The following is a 23211-nucleotide window of genomic DNA, read 5'->3' on the forward strand; positions in this document are numbered from 1 at the left end:
TCATCAGGGATTGTTAAATTGATTAAATGCCGGTTAGCACGATTTCTGTGCTAACATTATTTCTCCCGGCACGTGCACGACTCTAATGCAAATGGCCGCACACGAGCCGGCGAGACTGGGAGCATATGAAGGGCAAGAGCCCTCCCCCTGCACTGACGAGGCTGCCGACTCACCGCCAATCACAAAGAGACACGTCACAACAGTGACGTATCCGGACTGTGGCGAGCCTCCTTACAGCCTGGCCAATCAGGATGAAGTGTGACGACACGGCGTCCCTCGTAACTCTGGAGACCTCAAGCGGATACACATACAGACTCGGAACAAGCATGAATCAAGTAGATGTACTAAGGGATATAGTAAATACGAGTCACAAAACGATGATCAGTAAATCACTCCATTGTTTGTCGGATAGACCTTATAGTAGTGTGAATACCGGCCATTAGTGTAAAATTATTAGAAGAATGAAGTTCTTTAATGGAACATGTAAACCACTCAAAAACCGCATCTAGACCTTATAGTAGTGTGAATACCGGCCATAAGTATAAAATAAAAATGCTAAACCTTAATTTACAATATCAATTGTAAATAGATACAGTTGAGGCTATTAGAAGAATGAAGTTCTTTATTGGAACATGTAGACCACTTAAAAACTCATCTAAAACGCATCTATGCCGCATCTCTCCCAAAGGTGATAAAAGTTGCAATTCGATGCTCAGAGAAAACACGCATAGGAGATCTGCTAATTTAAACCCGCAGGACTCATGGTCTGCATGCGATAGATCCACTGCGCTTCTTTTTGTAGGATCTTTTTATCATGGTCACCACCTCTCGCCAATGGTTTAACATGTTCAATCCCTTGAAATTTTAATGTCAAGGAGTCACCATGATGGCATTCCCATACATGCTGCGACAGCGGAGTATCTTCTTTTCTCCTTACGTCCCCAATGTGGTCCCTGATCCTTCTTCTAAATTCTCTCTTCGTTTTACCGATATACTGTAATTGGCAACCACACGTAATCAAATAAACTACACCTTTGGTCTTACAGTTGATATAGGATCTGTTCTCAAAGACCCTGCCAGTCTTAGTACTTTTAAAATTCTTGCTACATAAAATCGAGTCGCATGCCTTACAAGAGCCACATCTGTAACTTCCATTAAACCCCCTGTCTAACCAGGTATTTGGTTTATTCTGTGTTCTCATGTGGCTATGCACCAAGTGATCCTTTACATTGCGCCCTCTTTTCTATGTCATAAGTGGAGAATCCCCTACCAGATTTCCGACATCAGGGTCAGCTTTTAAAATTCCCCAATATCTCTGCAGGATTTCTCTAATCTCCTTATTCGCAGAATCAAAAGTACCAATAATCCGTATAGTATTGTCATCCTTGATCCGTGGTTTAGGATTAAGAAGGTCATTTCGGTTACATCCTAGTGCATTCTGATAGGCTTGTTTGAGAACATAGTTAGGGTATCCTCTCCGTTTGAACCTACCCTCCAATTCCCTAGTTGACATCTTATAGTCCGAAATTGTGGAACAATTTCGTCTCGCCCTAAAGAATTGGCCCTTAGGTATTCCACGTTTAAGGTTCACTGGATGGCAACTTTCCCATCTGAGGAGACTATTCGTGGCACTTTCCTTCCGGAACATATTGGTTTGAATATTCCCAGATGGTGTTTTAGAGATCATAACATCAAGGAACGTTACCTTGCTATCATTGATCTCACACGTAAAAAATAAGCCAAGATTGTTCACATTCAGAGTCGCCACGAATTCCTTAGATCTAAGATCGGGGCCACCTATTTGTAGGGATGATTCCCAGGTGATAAATTTGTCCTCCCGAACGTTATCTGTTGAGGAACTGGGCATCCTTAGTAAGGGGCTATCATTCGTCCCTACTTATAGGTTTGATTTATTTGAATGGGTGAAAGATCTAAACCTGTTTGCACGAAAACTAAAATGGAAGAAGTTTTTTAAGACGCATGATCAACGGCAATGTGCTGAGTTGGGGATAATGGAAGAGGATCTACCAAACCTTAAGTTACTGGAGGGCCTATGGGAAGAAAGTCATAGGGAGGAGGGGAAGGGTCCCTTTGCTGAACTTAGGGTACCCTCAACAAAGTTTGCTCCCCTTAATGACAATACCCCGATTGACGTTTTTATCAAAGTGGTCGAGGACCAACTTAGATCATTGGATCATTCTAGGATTTGTGGTTTTAATACAACGCAAGATGAAATGGTCGGTCTACGATCACTTGAAAGCGATGATACTATCATAATAAAGCCCTCTTATAAGGGCGGAAACATTGTGGTAATGGACCGCATGAGATATAGCAAGATTAGCTATCAGATATTAAATGACCATCGGTGCTAGAGTGTTGGAATCCGATCCCTCCATTATTTTCAAAAATCAATTAAAATGCATCCTGAGTTCAGCAAAATGTCATTAGTGATAAGGAGATGGCATTTATGCTGCCTGAATTCCCACAGACGGCTACATTTTATTGCCTCCCGAAAATACACAAAGGGACTAAGCCACTGAAGGGTAGGCCAATTGTGTCGGGAATTGACAGCTTATCTCAAAATGCAAGTGTCTATATTGATCAGATCCTTAGACCCTTTGTAGTGTCCCTTCCTTCATATGTAAGGGACACTATGGATGTCTTGCGTAAATTGGAAGGCATACGCTGTGATCAGGACGTTTTGTTGGCATCGCTTGATGTGGAAGCCTTGTATAGCTCCATTCCTCATGATCAAGGGTGTCTAGCTCTTGAATACTTCTTGAAGGGCAAGGGCATACAATTTCAGACTCATAATGATTTTGTCGGAATATTGCTTAGATTTATTCTAGAGCATAATTTTTTCATGTTTGACCAGAAGATTTACCACCAGCTCAGGGTAGGAGCGATGGGAAGCCCATGTGCTCCCACATACGCTAATTTATACCTGGGCTGGTGGGAACAAGAATTTGTCTTCGACGAAGACATGGAAAAATGGACATCGTGCATTCTGCTATGGCTGAGATTTATAGACGATATTCTGATCCTCTGGAAAGGTACGAAGGCAGAATTTGAGGAATTTGTGGCGACTCTGAATGCGAACAATCTTGGCTTATTTTTTACGTGTGAGATCAATGATAGCAAGGTAACGTTCCTTGATGTTATGATCTCTAAAACACCATCGGGGAATATTCAAACCAATATGTTCCGGAAGGAAAGTGCCACGAATAGTCTCCTCAGATGGGAAAGTTGCCATCCAGTGAACCTTAAACGTGGAATACCTAAGGGCCAATTCCTTAGGGCGAGATGAAATTGTTCCACAATTTCGGACTATAAGATGTCAGCTAGGGAATTGGAGGGTAGGTTCAAACGGAGAGGATACCCTAACTATGTTCTCAAACAAGCCTATCAGAATGCACTAGGATGTAACCGAAATGACCTTCTTAATCCTAAACCACGGATCAAGGATGACAATACTATACGGATTATTGGTACTTTTGATTCTGCGAATAAGGAGATTAGAGAAATCCTGCAGAGATATTGGGGAATTTTAAAAGCTGACCCTGATGTCGGAAATCTGGTAGGGGATTCTCCACTTATAACATATAAAAGAGGGCGCAATGTAAAGGATCACTTGGTGCATAGCCACATGAGCACACAGAATAAACCAAGTACCTGGTTAGACAGGGGGTTTAATGGAAGTTACAGATGTGGCTCTTGTAAGGCATGCGACTCGATTTTATGTAGCAAGAATTTTAAAAGTACTAAGACTGGCAGGGTCTTTGAGAACAGATCCTATATCAACTGTAAGACCAAAGGTGTAGTTTATTTGATTACGTGTGGTTGCCAATTACAGTATATCGGTAAAACGAAGAGAGAATTTAGAAGAAGGATCAGGGACCACATTGGGGACGTAAGGAGAAAAGAAGATACTCCGCTGTCGCAGCATGTATGGGAATGCCATCATGGTGACTCCTTGACATTAAAATTTCAAGGGATTGAACATGTTAAACCATTGGCGAGAGGTGGTGACCATGATAAAAAGATCCTACAAAAAGAAGCACAGTGGATCTATCGCATGCAGACCATGAGTCCTGCGGGTTTAAATGAGCAGATCTCCTATGCGTGTTTTCTCTGAGCATCGAATTGCAACTTTTATCACCTTTGGGAGAGATGCGGCATAGATGCGTTTTAGATGCGTTTTTAAGTGGTCTACATGTTCCAATAAAGAACTTCATTCTTCTAATAGCCTCAACTGTATCTATTTACAATTGATATTGTAAATTAAGGTTTAGCATTTTTATTTTATACTTATGGCCGGTATTCACACTACTATAAGGTCTAGATGCGGTTTTTGAGTGGTTTACATGTTCCATTAAAGAACTTCATTCTTCTAATAATTTTACACTAATGGCCGGTATTCACACTACTATAAGGTCTATCCGACAAACAATGGAGTGATTTACTGATCATCATTTTGTGACTCGTATTTACTATATCCCTTAGTACATCTACTTGATTCATGCTTGTTCCGAGTCTGTATGTGTATCCGCTTGAGGTCTCCAGAGTTACGAGGGACGCCGTGTCGTCACACTTCATCCTGATTGGCAGGGCTGTAAGGAGGCTCGCCACAGTCCGGATACGTCACTGTTGTGACGTGTCTCTTTGTGATTGGCGGTGAGTCGGCAGCCTCGTCAGTGCAGGGGGAGGGCTCTTGCCCTTCATATGCTCCCAGTCTCGCCGGCTCGTGTGCGGCCATTTGCATTAGAGTCGTGCACGAGCCGGGAGAAATAATGTTAGTGTAAAGGATCTGCCAGGCACAGCTTCGGGGTTAACTTCCATAGGTAATCAGTCTTCACCTGAGTCTATGTCTCTGAGACTGACTCCAGCTTCCACCACTCAGGCTGGCAGGCTTAGGAGTGGGAGAGCCTATCGCAGCCTGGCCAGACTCAGCTAGCTCCCGCCCTCTGTCTATTTATACCTGCCTTTCCTGTTCCTCCTTGCTTGTGATTCTTCCCGTGTGGTTTCCTGGCCCAACTACAGCTTCTGACTATTTGATCCTGCTCCATACTGACCCTGGCTTACTGACTACTCTCCTGCTCTGTGTTTGGTACCTCGTGCACTCCTGGTTTGACTCGGCTCGTTCACCACTCTTGTTGCTCACGGTGTTGCCGTGGGCAACTGACCCATTTCCCTTAGCTTTGTGTACCCTTGTCTGTTTGTCTCGTGCACTTACTGAGCATAGGGACTGCCGCCCAGTTGTACCCCGTCGCCTAGGGCGGGTCGTTGCAAGTAGGCAGGGACAGAGTGGCGGGTAGATTAGGGCTCACTTGTCCGTTTCCCTACCCCTATCATTACATAATCACAAGCCCATATACCTAGTTTACCCTGGTCCCTGACACTACTATGGACCCCCTTGAGACCCTGGCCCAGCAAATGCAGGGTCTCTCCCTACAGGTCCAGACCCTGGCTCAGAGGGTCAACCAGCCTGACGCTACCATGGTAGTTCCCCTCACCTCACCTCTTGAACCCCACCTTAAGTTGCCTGACCGGTTCTCAGGGGACCGGAGGACTTTTCTCTCCTTTCGGGAGAGTTGTAGGCTCTACTTTCGTTTAAAGCCTCACTCCTCAGGTTCTGAGAGCCAGCGGGTGGATATTATTATGTCCCGGCTCCAGGAAGGGCCCCAAGAGTGGGCCTTCTACTTGGCTCCTGACGCCCCTGAACTTTCCTCCGTTGATCGTTTCTTTTCTGCTCTCGGACTCATTTATGACGAGACTGACAGGACTGCCTTTGCTGAGAGTCAGCTGGTGACCTTACGTCAGGGTAAGAGACCTGTTGAGGAGTATTGTTCTGACTTTAGGAAGTGGTGCGTAGCTTCTCGGTGGAATGACCCTGCCTTAAGGTGCCAGTTTAGGTTGGGTCTGTCGAACGCCCTGAAAGACCTGCTAGTTAGCTATCTCTCTTCTGACTCCCTTGACCAGGCTATGGCTTTAGCGGTACGACTTGACCGACGTCTCAGGGAACGACAACTTGAACGTTTTTGTGTTTTCCCCTCTGACTCCCCCATGATGCCTCCCGAGGTCCCGTTGCTTCACTCTTCCACGGAAGACTCGGAGGTACCCATGCAATTCGGGGCCTCCGTGTCCCCCCGACAACGTAGAGAGTTCCGCAGGAAGAATGGTCTCTGCTTCTATTGTGGGAATGTGACAAGCATCAAGTGAACACCTGCCCTAGGCGTAAGAATAAAGCAGCCGGAAAACTTCCGCGCCTAAGTGATCATCGGGGAGGTCACTTGGGTGCACATGTATTTCCCGTAAATATGAAACGTAATAAAATCTTGCTTCCCTTTCAGGTCTCTTTTGGGAGTAGGTCTGCTACCGGCAGTGCTTTAGTGGATTCAGGGTCTTCTACTAATATCATGTCTGTGGAATTTGCCATGTCTCTATCTATGCCTTTAATTGATTTGCCTAAACCTGTCCCGGTAGTGGGTATCGACTCCACTCCTCTTGCTAATGGTTATTTTACACAGCATACCCCTGTTTTTGAACTCCTTGTTGGCTCCATGCATTTGGAGCAGTGCTCTGTACTGTTGATGCAGGGATTATCATCCGATTTGGTTTTAGGCCTTCCCTGGTTGCAGTTGCATAATCCCACGTTTGACTGTAATACTGGGGAGCTTACCAAATTGGGTAATGAATGCTTGACGTCATGTTTTTCTGTTAATTCTATTTCTCCCCCTGAGGAGGTGAACACGCTACCTGAGTTTGTTCAGGACTTCGCTGATGTTTTCTCTAAGGAGGCCTCCGAAGTGTTACCTCCTCATAGAGAATACGATTGCGCTATCGAATTGGTACCAGGAGCTAAGCTCCCTAAGGGTAGGATATTTAATCTTTCTTGTCCCGAACGTGAAGCCATGAGAGAGTAAATCCAGGGATGCCTGGCCAAGGGTTACATTCGCCCCTCTACTTCTCCGGTAGGTGCTGGATTCTTCTTCGTAGGGAAGAAGGATGGTGGTCTTAGGCCATGCATTGACTACCGTAACTTGAATAAGGTCACTGTAAGGAACCAGTATCCCCTTCCTTTGATTCCTGATCTCTTTAATCAGGTTCAGGGGGCCCAATGTTTCTCTAAGTTTGATCTACGGGGGGCGTATAACCTTATCCGCATCAAAGAGGGGGATGAGTGGAAGACTGCGTTTAACACGCCCGAAGGTCATTTAGAATACCTCGTCATGCCCTTTGGGTTGTGTAATGCTCCTGCGGTCTTCCAGAATTTCATAAATGAGATTTTAAGAGATTACCTGGGGGTATTTCTTGTAGTGTACCTTGATGACATACTGGTGTTTTCCAAGGACTGGTCCTCCCACATTGAGCATGTCAGGAAGGTGCTCCAGGTCCTTCGGGGAAACAAACTGTTTGCGAAAACCGAAAAATGTGTGTTTGGGGTACAGGAGATACCATTTTTGGGTCAAATCCTCACTCCTCATGAATTCCGCATGGACCCCGCCAAGGTCCAGGCTGTGGCGGAATGGGTCCAACCTGCCTCCCTGAAGGCGTTACAGTGTTTCTTGGGGTTCGCTAATTATTACAGGAGATTTATTGCTAACTTCTCGGTCATCGCTAAGCCTCTTACGGACCTCACTCGCAACGGTGCTGATCTCCTCCACTGGCCCCCTGAGGCTGTCCAGGCTTTTGAGGTCCTTAAGAAGTGCTTTATGTCGGCCCCGGTGCTGGTTCAGCCCAACCAAATGGAGCCATTTATCGTGGAAGTTGACGCATCCGAGGTGGGAGTGGGGGCTGTCTTGTCCCAGGGTACCAGGTCCCTCACCCATCTCCGTCCCTGTGCCTACTTCTCCAGGAGGTTTTCGCCCACTGAGAGTAACTATGATATTGGCAACCGCGAACTCTTAGCCATTAAATGGGCATTTGAAGAGTGGCGCCACTTCCTGGAGGAGGCTAGGCACCAGGTAACGGTCCTTACCGACCACAAGAATCTGTTTTTCCTAGAATCTGCCCGGAGGCTAAACCCGAGACAGGCTCGATGGGCGCTATTTTTTACCAGATTCAACTTTTTGGTTACCTATAGGGCTGGGTTTAAAAACCTCAAGAAACTACCTAATGCCAAGACGTTAGCTACCTTGTTTGTCAAACACATCCTGCGTCTCCATGGGGTCCCTGTCAATATTGTTTCGGACAGAGGGGTACAATTTGTTTCATTGTTTTGGAGAGCCTTCTGTAAAAAGTTGGAGATTGATCTGTCCTTCTCCTCTGCCTTCCATCCTGAAACTAATGGTCAAACTGAGAGGACTAATCAATCTCTAGAACAATACTTAAGGTGTTTTGTCTCTGACTGTCAATTTGATTGGGTCTCTTTCATTCCCCTCGCCGAATTTTCCCTTAATAACCGGGTCAGTAACTCGTCAGGGGTCTCCCCCTTTTTCTGTAATTTTGGGTTTAATCCACAGTTCTCCTCCGTCTCACCTGGTAGTTCCAACAATCCCGAGGTAGAGGTCGTTCATCGGGAACTGTGCACAGTCTGGGCCCAGGTTCAGAAGAACCTAGAGGCGTCCCAGAGCGTACAAAAATCTCAGGCTGATAGAAGACGTTCTGCTAACCCCTTGTTTATGGTCGGGGATCTGGTGTGGTTATCGTCTAGGAACTTGCGCCTTAAGGTCCCGTCCAAGAAGTTTGCTCCCCGGTTTATTGGGCCGTACAAGGTCATTGAAGTCCTCAATCCTGTCTCCTTCGGACTGGAGTTGCCCCCATCTTTTCGAATATACGACGTGTTTCATGCCTCCCTCCTTAAACGCTGCTTCCCGTCCTTGGCTCCCTCGAGGAAACCTCCTGTTCCCGTTCTCACCCCTGAGGGGGTGGAATTCGAGGTGGCCAAGATTGTGGACAGCAAGATGGTCCAAGGCTCCCTCCAGTACCTGGTCCATTGGAGGGGATACGGCCCTGAGGAGAGGACTTGGGTACCCGCCCGGGATGTTCACGCTGGGGTATTGGTCAGGAGGTTCCACCTTCGTTTCCCCAATAAACCAGGTCCACTTAGAAAGGGTCCGGTGGCCCCTCATAAAAGGGGGGGTACTGTAAAGGATCTGCCAGGCACAGCTTCGGGGTTAACTTCCATAGGTAATCAGTCTTCACCTGAGTCTATGTCTCTGAGACTGACTCCAGCTTCCACCACTCAGGCTGGCAGGCTTAGGAGTGGGAGAGCCTATCGCAGCCTGGCCAGACTCAGCTAGCTCCCGCCCTCTGTCTATTTATACCTGCCTTTCCTGTTCCTCCTTGCTTGTGATTCTTCCCGTGTGGTTTCCTGGCCCAGCTACAGCTTCTGACTATTTGATCCTGCTCCATACTGACCCTGGCTTACTGACTACTCTCCTGCTCTGCGTTTGGTACCTCGTGCACTCCTGATTTGACTCGGCTCGTTCACCACTCTTGTTGCTCACGGTGTTGCCGTGGGCAACTGCCCCATTTCCCTTAGCTTTGTGTACCCTTGTCTGTTTGTCTCGTGCACTTACTGAGCGTAGGGACTGCCGCCCAGTTGTACCCCGTCGCCTAGGGCGGGTCGTTGCAAGTAGGCAGGGACAGAGTGGCGGGTAGATTAGGGCTCACTTGTCCGTTTCCCTACCCCTATCATTACAGTTAGCACAGAAATCGTGCTAACCGGCATTTAATCAATTTAACAATCCCTGATGATGTGTCACATCCACTAGTGACACTGAAACGCGTAGGGTTGAAATCATCAATTGTTCAGCAGGTGGTCTCAGAGTCTCCTAGTAGCGATCTGTTAACAGAACTGTTTTCAGAGTTTTTCTTTGACCACATGCTGTGAGCCCGGTGGGCTGGAACAATCTTTTTTCAGCAAGTGGATGTCAGGGCTTTATATTATAAGAGGAGAGTTTGGTCTACACGTGGGAAGTTCAATAGACCATCTCCTATCCCTGACCACTTTGTCTGAGCCTGAACATATGTCATATTGGGCTACATGAGCCATGTTTTAATACTCTATTATTAAAATTTATTTTTAATCGTTCTAATCAGGCAGTATATCTACTAATTTAGTGAACGGAATATAATATAACCAGTATTTGGCTTTACCTTCAATCATTTCAAATATGATTATTGTGTGAAGATCACGGCATAGTTTTGTCTACCTCACCCAATATTTCTGTACTATCCATTTGAGACCTATAGATTTGGCGTCTTTGCAATAAGCTTGGCAATCTTTTAAGCATTAATACGATATTTTGCTGAACAGATCCATTAAACCTATTTAAGTTTTATGGAGGCTGAGCTGTTCCACAGATCTTGAAGTATGATGAGCACTTTTGCATCAATTAGCTTCCAACTCATTGTTCTCAGTACACAGTCATTTATCAGGAGCAAGAACTTAAATGGATGCATTAGGTGAATTATTCGGATCATTATAGTTATGCATATGGAGAAGTAGAATAGTCGGAAACAACGTGCAGCAGATTCTGTTCGATTATCTTATTCACACTTCACACTCATTAAAACTGAGTCGGTTAAACTGTTACCTTGATTATTAAACCTCTATAATCTCATCATATGTTCCTCAGTGGGGAATTGGGCATTTTCAATTTTTGTATGTTCACGTTACATACTAGAAAAGGCACCAAATAACAGATATATAGTCTCTATCTATCATCTATCTATCTATCTATCTATCTATCTATCTATCTATCTATCTATCTATCTATCTATCTATCTATCTATCTATCTATCTATCTATCTATCTATCTATCTATCTATCTATCTATCTATCTATCTATCTATCTACACCTGGATGTATGTACAAACACACACAATGATCAGCCATAACAATAAACCACCTGCCTTTTATTGTTTACGTTCCCCTCATGCCGCCAAAGCAGCATTGACCCATAGAGGGATGGACTCCACAAGACCTCTGAAAGTGTCCTGTTGTAGCTGACACTAAGATGTTAGTGGCAGATCTTCTAAGTCCATTAAGCTGCGAGGTGGGGCCTCCATGGATCGGACATAAGATTTGGGGATCGTATTGAGATGTGGGGAATTTGGGAACAATTTTTACAGTGTGGCAGGGCGCATTATCCTGAGAAAAACTTATTTAGAACCAAGAAGCCAAAGAGCCACAAGAGTAATGAAAAAAGACAAATTTTTATTAGGACATACAACACAAAATTGCAAATGTTAAAATTAAAGGAGATCTAAAAGAACAGTGTGGGTTATGAAGCCAATAGATTTAGGGTATCCTACAATAAATGTATTCCATGGCTCTGTAATACATGACAAATGACCATAACTCTGTCAAAAATGTCTCAGTAGTAAATAGAGCACATATGATCGGCCTATCAATATAACAGCAGATGCACCAGGACACAGGTACATTTAGTACATCATATCAGTAGGTATTTGTGAGTGCCCAGGGTCAAAGGATTGCAAACCCTGTATTGCCAAGATAGAGATGGATACAAGAAAGACCGTCAAAGGTCAAGTCAAAAAAAGGAATGAAAGACATTCAACATACATATAGGTCCAGAGGGATCTACTGAAGATGCAGATCACTTATATAACAGGCTTACCCATAGCGGTGAGTGTATATATGGTCCCACACTGCGGCCCAAAGTGATAGCGCCCCGACGCGCGTTTCGCCAAACTGGCTTCCTCAGGGGATAGTGTATTGTAGTGTGGCATTGTGTAAGCTTATATATAGCTGGGTGATGGTACTGAGACCTTTTTGACAGAGTTATGGTCATTTGTCATGTATTACAGAGCCATGGAATACATTTATTGTAGGATACCCTAAATCTATTGGCTTCATAACCCACACTGTTCTTTTAGATCTCCTTTAATTTTAACATTTGCAATTTTGTGTTGTATGTCCTAATACAAATTTGTATTTTTTCATTACTCTTGTGGCTCTTTGGCTTCTTGGTTCTAAATAAGTTTTTCTCAGTATACATGAAGTTTGCCTTTAATATTTAGTGGAGGTGCTCAGACACTTGATAGTGGCCCCTAACCCGTTACGTAACCGATTGAGTCTTTATATTTAAATTTGTCGTTTTCTGTGTCTTTCACAGCTGTAGGCTCTGGGCCTAACATGGACTTTCGAGTGCGAGACCAGTCTTGGATCTCGCAACTTAATGATGTCTTTAAGGAGGATCTGAATTTGTTTTTAGACAGCAATGGGAAAAATACGAGAGATTTAACAATTAGGCTTAAAAGCCTTTTTAAACAGAGGACAAAAATCTGGTGGAACAAAGCGTTCCTAGAACGATATCTAACGAAAGGATTTATCCCGAGAGGTCTGAGGATCCAGGTATTCCCCACCTTCCCCAACGAGGAAGAGACCTTTAGAGACAAATGGGAACAATTGTCCACCACCTGCTCACGAGGCTACATGGACCTTCTGATCCAGTCCAATAGCTCATCGTTGAGGATAATAGAGAAGGACATAGATGACATTAATATGACCCTTAAAAAAGATCTCTCTCAGGAGGCCCTGGATAGATTAAATGGGGACCTAGAGATAGAATTTAAAAAGTGGGAAACAGAGATCTGTGCAACTAAAACTAAGAAATTCCAGAGGGATAATAATGACTGCCTACAAGGTAAGGTCTATAAATGGAGTAGTGGTAGACCACGCTCCGGATTTCGATCCAGATCAGGGTCTATGTCTTCCCAGACCTCTAACGATGAACGAACTGAAGTCAGGTGGAATGGGGACACAATACCCTCACAAGAACTAAGCCTCCCCAGGAGAAATAGGGAGAGACAAGTGACCAAGCGAAAAACACCATCTCCCTATTCGGGGGGCAAAAAACCTAGGAATCTAGAGGTAATTAATTTATCGACACACATCCTCTCTGACACGCAATGTGAGATTTTAAGCAAGGGGCTGACATTCTCCCCATGTAATACATTCGATCTCTTCACAGCGATAAAAGACCTATACTTATTTTCAAGGAAGCTGGTGCTACGTAAACTCCATGGGAGGGGTGATAGCCACATGGGCCTGGATAGTCCTTTGGAACAGGAAACTCTGTCGGCCTTGGAGGAACTTTTACGGGAACAAATTCCTTTGGAGCAAGGTGGGTCTCTGAATTGGATTGCTCCCAGATCCAAAAAATTCCCCCTCTTGTCCCTGTGTCCACAAGTGGAGATTTTCACAAAACTTGTGATGGAGGATTTCAAGCAGATCCCCATTAACAAGAAATTTGATAATCTCACAGTTGCACAACACATTGCGTTGCAATCTTTACAATCTCTTAAGGATGTAGTATTGAAAGCAGCAGACAAGGGGGGAACATTGTGATCTGGCCAATTAAACAATATGAAAAAGAAGCTTTTCGCCAATTACGAAACAAAGAGACCTACTGCAAATTAAGTTATAACCCCCTTAGCTCCTTTTCTCTGGAGCTACTTAAAATCCTGAATAGAGCTTTTGAGATAGGGATTATCCCTAAAAAAACACTGGAGGGATCGGAGGTCTTTGTGAATCTGTGTGCAAGTTCATTGATTTTTACCTGAAACCCCTAGTGGAGTGTCTGCCCTCATATGTCAGGGACACCACAGAGGTGCTTAAGAGAATTGTCGGAATATCTTTGGAGGCAGACATGCTACTGGTCACAGCAGACGTGGAATCTCTGTATACTTGCATTAGACATCAATATGGTATTGAGGCAGTCCGCTTCTTTCTCGGGATGAGCAACCGGGATAGCCAATTGTGTGAGCTGATAATTTATTTGTTGGAATTTATTTTGACTCACAATATGTTTGTCTTCAAGTACACCTTCTATGTCCAGAAACAAGGCACTGCCATGGGGGCGGCGTGCGCGCCATCGTATGCCAACCTGTTTCTGGGCCTCTGGGAGAGGCAGGTTGTGCATGGTGACGGCGCCTATGCCGCCAACCATGTGCAGTGCTGGTTACGTTACATTAATGACGTATTAATCATCTGGCAGGGCACTGAATTACAGCTTGCCGATTTCATGCATAACTTAAACATCAATACTTGGAACATAAAATTGACGATTGTCCATGATAGACAAAAGGTGGATTTTTTGGGCATAACCATTGAAGCTGATAACGATGGAAGATTACAGACCGACGTCTTTAGGAAAGAGACGTCGGTCAACTCCCTACTACACGCGACATCGGCTCACACATATTCCACTGTGAAAGCCGTCCCAGTTGGTCAATTCCTGAGGATGAGGCGGATCTGCTCTTCAGAGACCAGGTTTGAAAATCAAGCATCAGATCTGAAAGAACGTTTCAGGGAAAGGGGTTATAGCCACCGTTGTATAAAACAGGGCTATAATAGGGCTAAGAGAGTGGAAAGGAAACATTTACTCAACCCACTACCGTCAGAACGAAAGGACGAGACGCCCGGGGTGATTAGGTTCATCTCTACCCACAACAATCAATGGCAGACCATGAGATATATTCTACAAAAACATTGGCCCATTTTACAATTAGATCCAACACTTACTCCAGTCCTAGCTCCTCGTCCTCAAATGACAGCGAGAAGAAGCAGGAATTTGAGAGATTTTCTGGTTCAGAGCCACTATGTCCCGAAACGAGAAAATCCTTTTTCAACCAGAGGCCCAGCCCAGGGATGTTTTCCCTGTGGTGACTGTGTGGCATGCCCTAATATTTTACGTATTACAACTTTTGATTCTGTCAGGAGTGACAGACGCTTCAGAATTTTGCAATATATTTCGTGTAGTACCACTCACGTGATATATTATGCCACATGTGACTGTCCTAAGGTGTATGTGGGCTTAAACTCTAGACAATTCAGGTTGCGAGTCCGGGAACACGTACGTGACATCATTGCAGCTAGGGACATAGACGATCTGACAACCTTAAAAACCATTCCTAGACATTTCAAATTAAAACACGGATGTGACCCTAAAACCTTTAGTGTACGGGGGATTGATCGAACACATTGCGGTGTCAGAGGTGGAGATGTCAAGAGGACACTTGCACAAAAAGAGTGCAGGTGGATTGTTACTTTGGGCACTATGACCCCCTACGGTCTTAATGAAAACTTGAGTTTCTCAGCATTTCTATAAGAACCCTTCTCTGTTATGGTATCTGTCCTATACCATCTTAGTCTCTCTCTTTTATCTATATTCCCTTTACTTTTTAGAGTTTTTAGCTGTTGTTAATGCCTGCTTTTTGTCGCATTGCTGTATTTAGATGACTGGGTGACTCCAATCCGCTGCTCCTGGAACAGGCATTTGTGCTCCTTATGCACCAACCAACTCCACCAGACAAGATGAAAACTAACCGAGTTTATTATTGTCTATTATTTTCTAATATTGTATTGGTGCTTTTTATCCTTACTAGATGATTCCCTTTTTGTGTCATACAATGTGTGGTAACCCGCTCTGTCTCCTTTCCTTTTCCCCTCGGTCCAATTAAATTAACAATTTGTTATTATTCTCTTCCTTTGTTATCACTATCGCCAGCATTCATATTGGCTTGCGTCTCTCATTCATGATTACTCATGATCCTTATTTTCACTTAATAATTGTGTATTATATGTGTTTGATTCCTTCCCTCCCCTTCCCTCTTTTTTGTTTTACTACGTGTGTTTACCCGTTGTCTCTCTTTCTCCTTCCCTTGGTCTTATGATTACAATTCTTTGTTACCATTCTCTTCCTTTGCTGTCACTTATCGCCAGCACTTACATTGGCTAGCGTCTTTTATTCATGACGTTTCATGATCTTCACTTTCACTCAATCAATGTATATGATATTATTGTTATTATTTGCTTTCTCTTGTTGTTTTTTATGATCCATGGCTTCACCTTCTGTTTTATACATAATCCGTTAAATCTTGTACTATTAATATAGCACTCATGTACCTATTACTTTTCATTATGATGCCTACATTATTATGCTTTTAATAACATCGCATTTGCCACAGCTTTTAGTGTATATTTCTGTTTCACTCACCACTCCTTGTTCTGTTTTCCCAACGCTTTTCTCTCTTTTCTTCTTCTTTTTTTCGTCGTTTCTTCTTTACTGGGGACATAACATAACTAGTTACTCCTCTCGAATGGGACCATAGTTAGGATTCTTTTATCATACTTACTCGCACATCGTCTCTCTCCGGGGTTGCGCATGCGCGGAGGAGTCTGGGAGCCTCGCCCGGCTTTCTGTCGTCTTCACGCTCGTGCTGCGCTTGCCTCGTCTCCAGGGATATGAGTCCCTGGGGGCGCGCATGTGCGGCACGGGCGTGACGACAGACAGCCGGGATCTCGCGGCTCAGGCCGGACTCCCGCGCATGCGCCGTGGACCGGCAATGGAGTCATGCACACCGGAACACACTGTGTTACCATCACCCAGCTATATATAAGCTTACACAATGCCACACTACAATACACTATCCCCTGAGGAAGCCAGTTTTGCGAAACGCGCGTCGGGGCGCTATCACTTTGGGCCGCAGTGTGGGACTATATATACACTCACCGCTATGGGTAAGCCTGCTATATAAGTGATCTGCATCTTCAGTAGATCCCTCTGGACCTACATGTATTTTGAATGTCTTCCATTCCTTTTTTTGACTTGACCTTTGACGGTCTTTCTTGTATCCATCTCTATCTTGGCAATACAGGGTTTGCAATCCTTTGACCCTGGGCACTCACAAATACCTACTGATATGATGTACTAAATGTACCTGTGTCCTGGTGCATGTGCTGTTATATTGATAGGCCGATCATATGTGCTCTATTTACTACTAATACCTTTTTGACAGAGTTATGGTCATTTGTCATGTATTACAGAGCCATGGAATACATTTATTGTGGGATACCCTAAATCTATTGGCTTCATAACCCACACTGTTCTTTTAGATCTCCTTTCATTTTAACATTTGCAATTTTGTGTTGTATGTCTTAATAAAAAATTTTATTTTTTCATTACTCTTGTGGCTCTTTGGCTTCTTGGTTCTAAATAAGTTTTTCTCAGTATACATGAAGTTTGCCTTTAATATTTAGTGGAGGTGCTCAGACACTTGATAGTGGCACCTAACCCGTTACGTAACCGATTGAGTCTTTATATTTAAATAGGGCGCATTATCCTGCTGAAAGAGGCCACTGCTGTTAGGGAATACTGTTTTCATGAAGGGGTGTACTAGGTCTGCAACAGTAGTTGCTACTGTTTATGTACAATAGGTGATACATGTCAAAGTAACACCAACATAAATGCCAGGACCCAAGGTATTCTAGCAGAACTTCGCCGAGAGCATAACACTGCCTCTGTCAGCTTGCTTTCTTCCCATAATGCATTCTGATGCCACCTCTTCCCCAGGTAATCAATGCACTCAACAATCCACTTGATGTATTTCATCATACCAGTCACCTTTTTCCACTGGTCCATGGTCCAGTTCTAATGCTCACATGCTCACATGCTCATTGTAGGCACTTTCGGGAGTGGATAGAAGTAATCATTTGCACTTTGACCAGTCTACAGCTACGCAGCCCGTAATGCCGCAAGCTGCGATGATGTGTATTCTGACACCTTTATATCATAGCCAGCAGTAACTTTTGAGCAATCTCTGGGATTGTATCCGGACGGGCTAGCCTTCGCTCCCCATGCGCATCAATAAGCCTTGGGTGCCCATGAACCTGTCGTCGGTTCACCGGTTGTCCTTCCTTAAAACACTTTTGGTAGGTACTAACCAATGAATATCGAGAACACCCGACAAGCCCTGACAATTTGAAGATGCTCTGACCAGTTGTCTAGCCATTATAATTTGGCCCATACAGAATTAATATCATCGCATCTGTAAAAGTTTGAACTATTACATTACAACATTATTTAATACGCAGGATGAACGCCGTAAAAAAACCAACCAGAAAACAAACAACTAAAAATCGCCAGAATTGCAGTGTTTTGATCACTTTAGCTCCTAAAAAAATAGAATAAAAAGTGATAAAAAAAACCTATGCACCCAAAAATGGTACTAGTAAAAACTAAAGCTCGCCCTGCAAAAAACAAGCCTTTCCACTGCTTCATCATTGGAAAAATAAAAAGTTATGGCTCTCGGAATATGGCTACACAACATTTGCTGAAGTAGGTCATAAGAAAAAAATATATGTATTTGATATCACCATAATCATATTGACCTGGATAATAAATACATTAACGGTGCCATTAACCCCTTCCCCCTGCTTGCATTCTGGGCCCTAATGTCCAAGCCATTTTTTACATTTTTCCATTGTCACATTCGAAGAGCTGTAACTTTTTTATTTTTGCGTCGGCATAGCTGTATAAGGTCTTGTTTTTTGCGGAACGACTAGCAGTTTTTATTGGTACCATTTGAGAGTAGATGCGACTTTTTGATCACTTTTTATCACATTTTTTTAAAGTCAGGATTAACAGAAAACAGCAATTTTTCCATTGTTTTTTATTTTATTTTTTACGGCGTTCACAGTGCGGGTTAAATAATGTAACAGCTTTATAGTCGGGGTCGTTACGGACGCGGCGATACCAAATATGTGTAACTTTTTTGCTTTATTGTAGTTTTTTTTAATAGTAAAGCATTTTGTAAGGGGAAAAGCTGGGTTTTTAATTTTTTTTGTTTCACTTTTTTTTTTTTTATTAACTTTATTAAACTTTTTTACTTTTTTACTAGTCCCACTAGGGGACTTCACTATCCTCCGATCGCTATTATAATACACTGCAATACTTTTGTATTGCAGTGTATTACTGCCTGTCCGTTTAAAACGGACAGGCATCTGCTAGGTCATGCCTGCGGCATGATCTAGCAGGCATTCGCTCCAGGCAGACCTGGGGGTCTTTATTAGACCCCCGGCTGCCATAGAAGACACAGACACTCGGCGATTTTATCGCCGGGTGTCAGTGAGATGAGAGGGAGCTCCCTCCCTCTCTCCAAAACCACTCAGATGCGGTGCTCGCTATTGCGCACCGCATCTGAAGGGTTAAACGGGTGAGATCGATACTAATATCGATCTCACCCGGCAGAGCAGGGACGCCCCCAGCCCTCAGCTGCCTCTGGCAGCTGAGAGCAGGGAGATTTCACGGCTCCCTGCTCTGCTTACTTTATTCTACAGCAGCGACGTAGCATAGCGGTGCTCTAGAATAAAGCCCACTAATGACCGCCCTAAAAAGACGTATCGGCGGTCATTAAGGGGTTAAAAACTTACCCCGCAAAAAACAAGCCTTCAAATGTCGATAGAGAAATAGAAAACAAAAAAGTTAAAGGGAAGGTGTCATGACTTTTTTTTTTATCATATTGCTTTTAATATGATATTAACATAAATTTTATTTATTTGTGTTCTCATGTTCTTCTTTTTACATTGTTCTTACTTTTACTTCTCTATGGGGGCTGCCATTTTTTTTTCCATCTCTGTATGTGTCGATTAATGACACATACAGAAATAGAATACGGCACATACAATCCCATAGAGAATGCGAACGGGAGCCGTTCCATTCTCAGAAGCATACGCCGTCTGTGTGGGAACGGCGTATGCGCCGCTCCCACACAGACCAAAACGAAGCTCGTTCGCAGAGCGAGATCTGGCGCCATCCGGCAAGTAGTTAATCATAGCGGACCAGTATGTGTATGAATGTATATATATATATATATATATATATATATATATATACATACATACAGTACTGTGCAAAAGTTTTAGGCAGTTGTGGAGAATGCTGCAAAGTAAGAAGTGTTAATAGTTTTTCTTTTTATCAATTAACAAAATACAAAGTGAATGAACAGAACATTAATCTAAATCAAATCAATATTTGGTGTGACCAGCCTTTGACTCCAAAACAGCATCAGTTCTTCTAGGCACACGTGCACAAAGTCATGGATTTTGTAGGATTATAGTCAGGTGTATGATTAACCAATAATACAAAACAGGTGATAATCATCATCACTTTCATATGTAGATTAAAACGCAGTCATTTATTGTAACAGAAACAGCTGTGCAGGAGGCTTAAAACTGGGTGAGGAACAGCCAAACTCTGCTACAAAGGTGAGGTTGGGGAAGACAGTTTTATGTTACAGGTCCACCATGGTGAGCACAGCAACAACACACAAGGTAGTTATACTGCATCTGCAGGGTCTCTCCCAGGCAAAGATTTCAAAGCAGAATGGGGTATCAAGATGTGCTGCTCAAGCTCTTTTGAAGAAGCACAAGTAAACGGGCAACATTGAGCATCGTAGACGCAGTGGTCGGCCAAAGGAAACTTAGTGCAGCAGATCAAAGACACATCATGCTTACTTCCCTTCAAAATGGGAAGATGTCCAGTAGTGATATCAGCTCAGAACTGGCAGAAACTAGTGGGACCCAGGTACGCCCGTCTTCTGCACAGAGAAATCTGGCCAGAAGTTGTCTTCATGGTACGAAGGCCAAAAAGCCATATCTTCGACGTGGAAACAAGGCCAAGCAACTCAACTATGCACGAAAACATAGGACCTGGGGTGCAGGAAAATTGCAGAAGGTGCTCTGGACTGATGAGTCAAAATTTGATATATTTGGCTGTAAGAGAAGGCAGTTTGTTCGCCGAAGGGCTGGAGAGCTATACAATAATGAGCGTCTGCAGGCAATAGCGAAGCATGGTGAAGGTCCCTTGCAAGTTTGGGGCTGCATTTCAGCAAAAACATTTGAAGATTTGGTCAGGATTAATGGTGTCCTCAATGCTGAGAAATACAGACAGATACGTATCCATCATGCAATACCAACAGGGAGGCGTCTGATTGGCTCCAAATTTATTCTGCAGCAGGACAACGACCCCAAACATACATCCAATGTCATTAACAACTATTTTCATCGTATAGAAGAAAAAGGAACCATGGAAGTGATGATATGGACCTTACAGAGCCCTGATCTCAACATCAAAGAGTCTGTCTGGGATTGCATGAAGGGACAGAAGGATTTGAGGAAGCATAAATCTACAGAAGAACTGTGGTAAGTTCTCCAAGATGTTTGGAACAACCTCCCTGCCTAGCTCCTTCTAAAACTGTGTGGAAGACCATGGATTTATGCTGTTTTGAAGGCAAAGGATGGTCATACCAAATATTGATTTGATTTCGATTTCTGTTATGTTCATTCACTTTGCATTTTATTAATTGCTAAAAAAACAACCTGTTAACACTTCTATTTTTAAAAGCATTCCTACTTTCCACAACTAGCTGAAACTTCTGCACAGTACTGTATATACATATATTTATATATCTTTATTTACTCGCACTTTAATTAAAGGCTGGACAATAAAGAGGCAGAACAGGGAAATTATTGATTCATTGGGCCAGGCAAGCAGGTCATACAAACCACCATAACAGCAAGTCAGAATCCAGGCTACTGTCTGTGCCTTAACTGTCTAATTTTTACCCACCCACAAACTGGAAAAAAACGTTCAAATTCAGGGCCATTACTCATTTGACACCACGTACGTGATTCTAAATAAATGGAATATTAAACTCACATGGGACATCAGTGAAAGTACAGTTAATTTGAAATTTTTTTGAAAATAAGGGAAACCTCTAAACGAAGACCTTTTTTAAAGAGGCTCTGTAACCACATTATAAGTGCCCTATCTCCTACATAAATGCGCTCTTGTTGCCTGACGAAGACCTCAGTACGTGGTTGAAACGCGTTGCAGCAGCAATTTTATTGTTATTTTAGTCTCATTTTATGGTTCCGTGAGATTACTGAACCATCCACACAAGAGCACCTGATGCAAGGAGCACATTTTTTTCCTAGGTTCTACATCTCATATGACCACGATAAAGAAACCCCAGCATTTGAGGAATCAACCGTGGGTCTGCTCCAGAGGCCAGCACAGTGTGTCTGAGACCAAGGTGAATCCACCTGATGAGCGGTAAAGTTAAGTTGTGCTGACGATCTTGCACAACTGGATCAAGTGAGTCCATCTGCACTCACCTTTGCATGAAAATATCACTTGCCCATACGATATCACCCTAGAGGAGCGCCGTCTCTCTCTTTTTGTTTTTCTTTCAAGTATCCTACATAATGTGATCGATGCTATAATGTAGATTACAGCAGTATTTTTTATTTAAAAAAAACTATAAATTTTGACCAAGTTATGACCTATTTTATATTTATGCTAATTACTTTCTTAATGCCCAACTGGGAGTTTTTTAGCTTTTGACCAAGTGGGCGTTGTAAAGAGAAATGTATGACGCTGACCAATCAGCGTCATACACTTCTCTCCATTCATTTACTCAGCACATAGTGATCCTGCATTGTTGACTATGTGCTGTCACATACTCACACATTAACGTTACTGAAGTGTCTTGAGAGTTAATAGACATCGCTTCCGGCCAGGACGCGATGTCTATTCACAATCCCGACACTTCGGTAACGTTTGTGTGGGACTTAATGACAGCAAGCGTAATCTTGCGAGATCACGCAGTAAATGACAGCTTACAGCGTGATCTCGCGAGATCACGCTTGCTCTCATTAAGTCCCACACAAACGTTACCGAAGTGTCGGTATTGTGAATAGACATCACGTCCTGGCTGGAAGCGATGTCTATTCACTCTCAAGCAGGGGCGTAGCTAAAGGCTCATGGGCCCGGGTGAAAGAATTCAGCTTGGGCCCCCCTACCACTCCCCAACACCACCATCATCATCAGACCCCTGCGCGCGCCTATGCTCAGACGCCTTGCCCAACAGCCCCCATAGTATAATGCCCCCACACAGTATAATGCTCCATAACGTATAATGCCCCCCCATAACAGCCCCATACCGTATAATGCTCCCCATACAGTATAATGCCCCAATATGTGCATAATAGAAAAAGAGCATAATTACTTACCTATCCCCGTTCCAGGAAGTGCCAGCTTGGCACAGAAGATTTCTTTAGGAAGCGTGCTGTATGGCAACGGGGGCCTGTGGACCCCCATGCTTAGTGGCTCGGTCGCAAGTGCGACCGCTGCGACCCCTATAGCTACGCCACTGCTCTCAAGGCACTTCAGTAACGTTAATGTGTGAGTCAGTGACAGCACATCATGATCTAGCAAGATCACTATGTGCTGAGTAAATAAATGGAGAGAAGTGTATGATGCTGATTGGTCAGCGTCATACACTTCTCTTCACAACGGCCACTTGGTCAAAAGCTAAAAAATGCCCAGTTGGGCATTAAGAAAGTCATTAGCATAAATCTAAAATAGGTCATAACTCCGTCAAAATTGATTCTTT

The sequence above is a fragment of the Rhinoderma darwinii genome, chromosome 5 (assembly GCF_050947455.1).
Source record: "Rhinoderma darwinii isolate aRhiDar2 chromosome 5, aRhiDar2.hap1, whole genome shotgun sequence".
Lineage (NCBI taxonomy): Eukaryota > Metazoa > Chordata > Amphibia > Anura > Rhinodermatidae > Rhinoderma > Rhinoderma darwinii.